Below are 8,418 nucleotides of genomic sequence, written 5' to 3' on the forward strand. Positions count from 1 at the left end.
TTGATCTTAGTTGCTAAATATTTTAGGGTAAATTAAATCGATAGTTCTCATATTTTGCCCATGCATGATTTATGTTTCATAGAACGTGTCTAGTCCTTATTGTCGCAACCTTATGTGTTGTAGAATGTGTTTGGTCCTTATTGTCATAACCTTATGTGTCGTAAAACGTGTCTAGTCCAAGTAAAGAATATATATATATATATATATATATATATATAATTCACTTTTGTGGAACTCTCAATTGCATTTAGCATATGGATGAGTATAGTCTCATAAGCGTTTGTAGTAAATATACCCAAAAAATTCAAAAATTATCCTCAATATTTTTGTTTCATTCTCATGAAGATAGTTCAAGTACAAAGTTATGGAAAAATAGAAAAAATTAAGATAGAAAAAATTAAAAAGGATATGCTAAAAAAATTGAATATTTGAGAGATAATTGGGATAAGAATAAATACAATAACAACATCAGTGCATATATTTCACTTCTGAGGTATACAGACACAAATTTATCTATAAGGGAGAGAGAGAGCTCTTGAGAGATTTTCAATCAATAGCTCACTTCCTTGAACCAAGGGGGGTATTTATAGCCCGAAGGGTTGAAGAAGGTGCCTTAGCAAGGAATTCACTGAGAATTGCAGAGAAGGCATCTTCCAACATGCTTGGAGAACCATGCTCTAGAAACTACTTTGTGTGTCACACAAATTGTACGACCAGACAACTTTCCCGCTGCCAGCCAACTTTCCTACAACCGTAGCATTAAGCTATGACAACGGCAAAAAGCTACGGCCGTGGCAAAGAAAAGGTGTGGCTCAACAAAAAGATCCAACTCAATATGTTTCCAGAAAATTCTGTTCATTTCCACTCATTTCTACGTTGTTCTTGCTCATTGTCTAAAACATACAAGATTTTGATAAAGCTAGGAGCTTGAACATTGTGGAAAGTTTGGAATCAACATCTCTGAAATCAATTTGAAAATAGTTTTAAAGGGTCTAAAAACTCATTTTGGCCAAAATAGGTTCAGGGTAAGGATCCAATATTGTCTATGGCTTGTGTAAGAAATGGTTTGAAAAAAAAAAAAAAAAAAAAACAGTTTTTTTAAAACTTTGGTCTAATTTTTTTAGGTGGGAACCATGCGCCAAAGTTGGCGGGTCTATGTGGCAACACGTTCTTTGCCGTGTAACGATTCACGTCGTATGTTTGGTTGATCAAAACCATTACCGGGTGAATGGGAAATCGATGCCATAATTAGCTCCATAAAAGTGGTGCTTTTTGGTGGAAATTCCATAAAGGTTGAAGTTAAGGTTTGTCCCAAATTGCGTTGATGGGCAAACTTGATATGGGTTTATAAGCCTCGGGTTTACAACTTAGGGAGGGCTCCAAGGGGTACCCAAGTTTTGTGGAAGGGTGAGGCTATGGGCAAAGTGCCTAGACTCATTGGATCCAAAACAAACACACGCGCGTGCACGCCACCGTTGCTATCCGTCCTGTCAGTCGAGTAGGCTGGGCGTGGGTGCGTGGTGTGAGGTTGGATTGGACTTGTCCAGCCTAATGCCTATCTTTTTGGGCCAAAAATATTTGAATTTTATTTTTTCTAAAATTAAATTTTTACCATTTGGAATTTGAATTTTGATTTGAAATTCAAATTTTATTCCGAATTGACCTCAACATATTGAAACGTTGGCAATGGGGTCGATCACACCTATCCAGATTTTCTTCCTACCGAACAGGTTTGTTAGCTGATTAAAATTCAACATGAACAGGTTCTACTTGTGCGAACAAGTTTATACCTGTTCAAACACTATTCCGAACAGGTTTTTACTTGTTGAAACCTATTCTGAAAAGTCAAATTGCATCTATAAATAGGCAGTCCCTCATTTGGATTTTGCACTCAATAATTTTTTTTCTTCTTCTCTACTTTGATTTCTTGCATTTTGAAGCATAAATTCCGTGTGAAAAAGAGAATAAACACAAAGTGTGTTCGTTATGCGAACAGTTTGTAGTGCTGCTATTGTTCATTATAGATCATTTCATCTTGGGAGATAGACGTCCATAATTTATTAGCACCTAAGAGAGGACGAGTCTATCTCAAGGAGACAATATAAAACATAGGACTTGATCAAATTTTGTTCGAGAAAATAATAAGGTAAGTGATTAGTTTACTTTCCAGTTTTATTAATTTTCTTTTCTAGATTCTGGTTTTGTTTTTGTAACAAAATAAGAATCTATTTTTCTTTTAATTATATATATATATATATTGTTTTGATTTTTGTAATCAAACAGACTCTCTCCTTTCGTTAATCATTTTCTTCGAATACAGTGAAGATTGCCTAACAGTCTTAAAATAGATTTGGTTTCCTTTATTAAGTCTTCACTGTATTAATAATTTCGTTATTTAATCCAAGAAAATAATTTTTTGGTTTTTGTAACAAGAAAATTATAGTGTTGTGTTTTATTTTTTTGGTTTTAGTAATTAGAAAAGTAAAATTATTTTGTGTTATAACTTATTTTCTGGTTTTAGTAACTAGAAAATTAATTTGTATTTTAGTTTTGGTTTTTTTTTTTTATTTTTAATTAGATATTAAGGCTTCTGAAAGTAGTACTCCAAATCTGATTATTACAATGATTCTGGTCCTAACCCAAAACCATGTGTAAGTTCCAATGAGTCATGAAGAAAAACCGAAAAAATTTAATGGTACAAAGTTTAAGAGGTGGTAGAAGAAAACGTTGTTCTGTCTTATAACTCTTAATCTTGCCCAGTTTCTCCATAAAGAGTCTCCAATGTTGACAGATGATGAAAGTGATCGGCAAGTTGTTGCCATTGTAGACACCTAGAAACATTCTGATTTTCTTTACAAAAATTACAAGCTCAATGGCCTAGACAACATGTTGTATAATGATTATAGTCCTCTGAAAATAGCAAAAGAATTGTGGGATTCTTTGGAGAAAAAATACAAAACAGAGGATGCCGGTACAAAGAAATTTGTTGTTGGTAAATTTCTGGATTCTGTTATGGTAGACTTCTAAACGATAATTTCTCAAGTTCAAAGTTTTGAATTAATTTTGCATGATATTCATGCTGAGGGTATGTCTCTTAGTGAGTCTTTTCCAAGTCCTTGCATCAGTGGAAAAATTACCACTGGCTTGGAAAGAATTCAAAAATTATTTAAAACATAAACGCAAAGCGATGACCATGGATGAACTGATTGTAAGACTAAGAATTGAGAAAGATAACCATAAGGCTGAAAAGATGAATGGTAAAAATCCCATTGGGTCCAAGGCAAATGTAGTGGAACAAATGCCCAAACCATATAACAACAAGAAGAAGTTTGCTGGAGATGGTCCTAAACAAGGCAACAACAATGGCAATAAAATGTTCAAAGGAAAATGCTATAACTATGGCAAGACCAGACATTATGCCTTTGATTGCCACTGCCCTAAGAAGGATCGCAGAAGTACAAGCAAAAAGACCATCAATCAAGCCAATGTGGCAGAAGTTGATTACATTTCTGATGGAAAAAATGACATTAATCTCTCTGCTATGGTGTCTGAGGACTCAGTCACATCATCACTTCTTCTTCTTTCCATTGCTATAGGTAAACAGGACAATAATAAACATAGGCAAATAATCTTCACAGTTTCACACTAGTTATATTCAATTCAGATAAATTCATGTCATTTCACTTTAGTTTGGATATGTTCATATATTTCGCACACACTCACAAATGCAAATATAATGTTCCTAATCCTTTTCTAGGACATTCTATAGCTTATATGGGCTTGTGTGCAGTATAATACGTGCTCTGATACCATTCTATCATGACCAGCATCATAATAGGCTAGTAATCCTTTGATTACCAAAGGCCAATGAACAGTTTAAGCAAAATTAAGGGGCTAGCAAAAGCAAATATCAAATACAATGTTCATAGAGCTGCGCAGACATATATGGGACAGAGAATTTAAAACTTATATACATACATGTGACGTCATATTCACATTGGTCTTCTTCATAAATCCAGATACAGTCAAAAGGGACTTAGCCCTAAATACAGAGTATACAAAAAGAGATTCTTTAGACAAATAGAAGAAAACAAAAACTTAAAACAAAAACATGACCACACTTTAACTCGAGAACTTCCTTGGGAGGTGCTGTGGTTGGCTAACAAAATAGATCTCTAAGCAATTATCACTGAGCCTGGTGGCGCGCTTGATCTCCTACATTTATAAATAATACAGTGAGCTGGAGCCTAGTGAATAATAACAAAGTAAAAGTTTTAACGAATGATGTCCATTACAGATTCAGAAATTAGAATTCAGATCAGAAACAGATTCTTATTCGTATTCAGAATTCACAGATAGTCATACGTGGTACATCCATTAGTGCTAATAGAACAGATGACCCATAAAGGGACGTATACAGAGCAGATAATGGTTATGCTTAACTAGCTCCATAATGGAACCTCTGGTACCAGGTAACAGATAATAGATATCACATGATGCTAGGGATGCCACGAGTACATTTCAGAAAGTTAGACAATCATTCATTGAATCATAGGATAACATTGCAAAAAAAAAGATCATATCGTATCATTTAGAAAATACTTAAAGTTAAACCTAACTTTACAGAGTTATTACTTATAGATAGCTCCAGTAGCAAAACAATCAGAACAGACAAATCAGACAGTCTATGGCGCGTGATCTACATAAACGTATAGTGGATACACATTGAAGCATACGTTCAAAAAACAATTAACTCGTTTCTTTTCTATCTTGGTGTGTTTTTAATCATTATCCTCATTATTATGTCTCAATTAAGGCTTAGGAATGCCTAAGATGCAATGAGAATGTCAAAATGCACTTGAAAACACTATGCAAAATTTTCAGAAATAGGGCAGTTTTTTTTTGGCGCAACTTTGGTCACTTGAGTGGATCCCTTGGTCTACAAAACTTTTGGAAACTCTTATTTTATGCTCGATCGTAACTTCCATCCCTGAAGCCAAGGTTCAAAAATAAGAGTAGACACTCAAGTGCAGGTTCGGTTGCTCGAGCGGTGTGCTCAAACTAGCAAAAGTACTGGGAGCTTGAATTTTACGCTCGAGCCAACTCTTGGTCGCGCGAGCCAAGGTGCAAAACAAAGGGTGGTCGCTCGAGCGCAGCTTTGGTCGCTCGAGCAATGATGCAGAATTCTGGAATTTCTAGATTTATGTTCAAGACACAAAACTCAAATTCAAAGCTTCAAAAAACATCCTTTAGGCCCAAAACTCGAGAAAACATGTCTAAACTTGTATAACATCATGAATTGAAAGCAATTTCGCAAAATCAAAGCCCAAAAGCGAGTGAATTATTCAAAACAAATCTTGAAACTTGTATATATACAACATGCATGTAATGATATGAATCTTTTCTTCCAAAACTTGATCAATTGAGATGTTAGCACAATAGCATGTTGAATTCTTAAACAAAGGCAAGATGAACACATGCATGTGAGAATTCATTAGAAACAACTTCAAAATGCCATGATATGTACATGTATACATGGATTGAGCTTAAATTCTTCAATCCTAGCTTTATTCTTGTAATTCTCTTGATTTCTTGAACTAAGTGACTCAAATTCATAATTTAAGAGTTGAATTACGTACCTTAAGTTTTCAATTGTGCTCTATATAGCAACTCCCTTGAGTTTCCAAGACAATTCTTCCAAATTTCTTCTTATCTCACCAAGTCTACCTCGATCGTAACTTCCGTCTTGTTTGATCTCACCAAGATTAGCACAAAAATAACAAATACTCTAGCAGCTATATTAGTGAAGTAGTTAATATAGAGATGTTTGCCAAGTGAAGTAGATATCACGAAAATATCATAGAGCTATATTGTTGAAGAGATTAGATGATTTGCACAGGCATCACAATTACTCTAATAGATATAGCAGTGACAAAATCAGCAGAGCAAGTATATCAGATAGCTATAGCAGTTTGGGATTAAAAGAGAAAAGGAAAGATGAGGCAAACATATTTATAGTGGTTCGACTTCAACCAAGCCTACATCCACTCCTCAAGCTTTACTTGAGATTTTCCATTATCCTCTAGATTCATAGGGATCCTAGTAACCTCTTCACAAATGGAGCAATCCTCCACAGATTTTACATCGATTTTCTAAGTCCAAAACCTTGCCCTTTTTAGTTGATTATTAATCACACTCAAAGCGTCAAGAGCACTAAGTGTACTACACTCTTACAAGATTGAAATGAAGGTGTTTTGCTTTCAAAAAAAACTACAAAATAATCTCTAAAATAAAGATATGCAATGGTGAAACTCAGAGTTTTTCTATAAATCCCTTCACAGTAAAATAAGCTTAAAGCTAAAGCTTACTGTAATATTTGAGGTAAAGATGTAAACCAGATGAAGAACACTTCTAAGAGAAAGATGAGAGTGATTAAAGATTGGAAATGTTGTATAGCACATTGTCTATTGTTGTGTGTTGCTTCTATGCTGCTTGTACAAATGCTTTGTGTATAACAGAGTTCAGTGCTTTGTTTGTTCTGACAGAGCCCATTCTCTTCTTCTCGTTAAAGAGATGGGTTGGTGATGGCTGAGGAAGATAAACAATTCAATTCTCAGTTATTTCTTGACATCCATGTGTGTTTTGTTCATTGAATGATGGGTCATTTGATGAAAAACACTTTCTTTTTCTTCTTAGCAACTATTACTAATATAATAGTTTTGTTCACAGGGCGAACATCCTTCTAGATGTCCCATGAAGTCCTAGTCGTCAAAGTTGTCGTCCATGGTCGTTGAGCATATTGCTGGTCTGACGTCTGGAGTGAACAAAGCTGAAACAGAAGTGAAGTTGGGCAAAAATACCATTGTCGGTCATTCGGCCGGACGTCTAGGCGGCGGCTGCTTTGCTCTCCTGCTTTGCTACTGTGTTTTGCTACTGTTCTGGGCTTGATATAACATCAGTTTAAGCTCCATTTTCAACTCCAAATAGCGTGATTAGGATAAAAACATGGAAGAAAATATCATGGAATAAATCATGAGAATTCAATCATTTTCGTCTTTCAAATAAATCAAAACAGAATTAAAACAAAGTGGAAAACAATCATCAAAATCAAATATGTCTAACATAATTATTGTAATTTTATTGCACTTTTTTAAAAATACATTCCACCATAGTTTATTTATTTCTTATAAATAAATTTTATATTTTTATTTAATTTCAAAATTAAATTTTAATTATTTATTTAAACCCATGCATAGACGAGTATTATGGTTTATAAAATAATTTAAAAAAATTAGACCCGTGCAATATGAAGATCCATGAAGTAATGGTGAGTGAGAGATAAGAACAAGAAAATAGCGCAATGTGAAATGTGAAAACTAGCAATTGTTAGAAAATCTAAAAATTGTATTTGGTTGGTAAATGCTGATTTCAGAAAAGATAAGAAAATAACGGTCATTGGTAATTCATTATTTATCATTTTCATTTTATTATTCAATTTTTTAATTTAAACAAGTTTTGCTAGAGTGAGTTTCACAAAATTATTATTATTATTATATAGCATACTTAAAAAATGTAATTAGTAAAAATAAGAATAATAATGATGCATATTACTCATATCATATCTATGTTCCTATTTGTAATGATGAACATTTTTCACAATGATACATGATATAATGTCTGAGAGTCAAAAGCTAGTATTGGAAAGTTATGTATATTTAACAACATGCAAAGAACTAGAAGTTACGATATTCCACTGGCGATATTGTCTCAGAAGTCACATATGCTTTATGATTATTTCAAGCAGGGGTCTGCTCAGGTTTGCTAATTGTTTTTAATTTTTTTTGATTTTAGATGAGCCTGAATATTCTAATGGTGTGGTGTAGATAGCCCATTTTTGACCGCCCTTAAGACTTGGGCACTATTGATGGCTTACTTGGTGGAGAAATGTGTGCAAGGCAAAAGTTTAGTTTCTTCGGCAAGGAGAGAGACAAATCTCAACTTCATACCCCTTTTGGACCAAAAAAATCTTGATCAAAAGATTTTAGACCTTGAAACCCTCTCTTTCGAAATGTTTTGAAAATAAAGTTTCTACGATGTTCCGACACTCGCATTTTGTTAAATGTCGCGCTTTTCGGTAAACCAAGCAAGGACAAAGTGGAAATGAATGAAAGAGAGATGAAATATTTGAAAAATATTTCAACACAATTTGTTTAGGGGTTTGGAGTTGAAGAAAAGGAGAAAGGAGAGAAGAAAACTAGTTTGGGAGAAGTTCGGCATGAATCCTGGTAGGACCAGAACTGCGCAGCTTCACCAAAATAGGAATAACTTTTTGCACATTTGGAATTTTGATGCAAGGCTGCCACCATTGGAAATCTTACTTCTGGGGCTTCAATTTGGAGACAAGAATGACTTGAAAAG

This window comes from Camellia sinensis, chromosome 9 (genome assembly GCF_055761805.1).
Source record: "Camellia sinensis isolate YWXY chromosome 9, ASM5576180v1, whole genome shotgun sequence".
In the NCBI taxonomy this organism is placed as follows: Eukaryota; Viridiplantae; Streptophyta; class Magnoliopsida; order Ericales; family Theaceae; genus Camellia; species Camellia sinensis.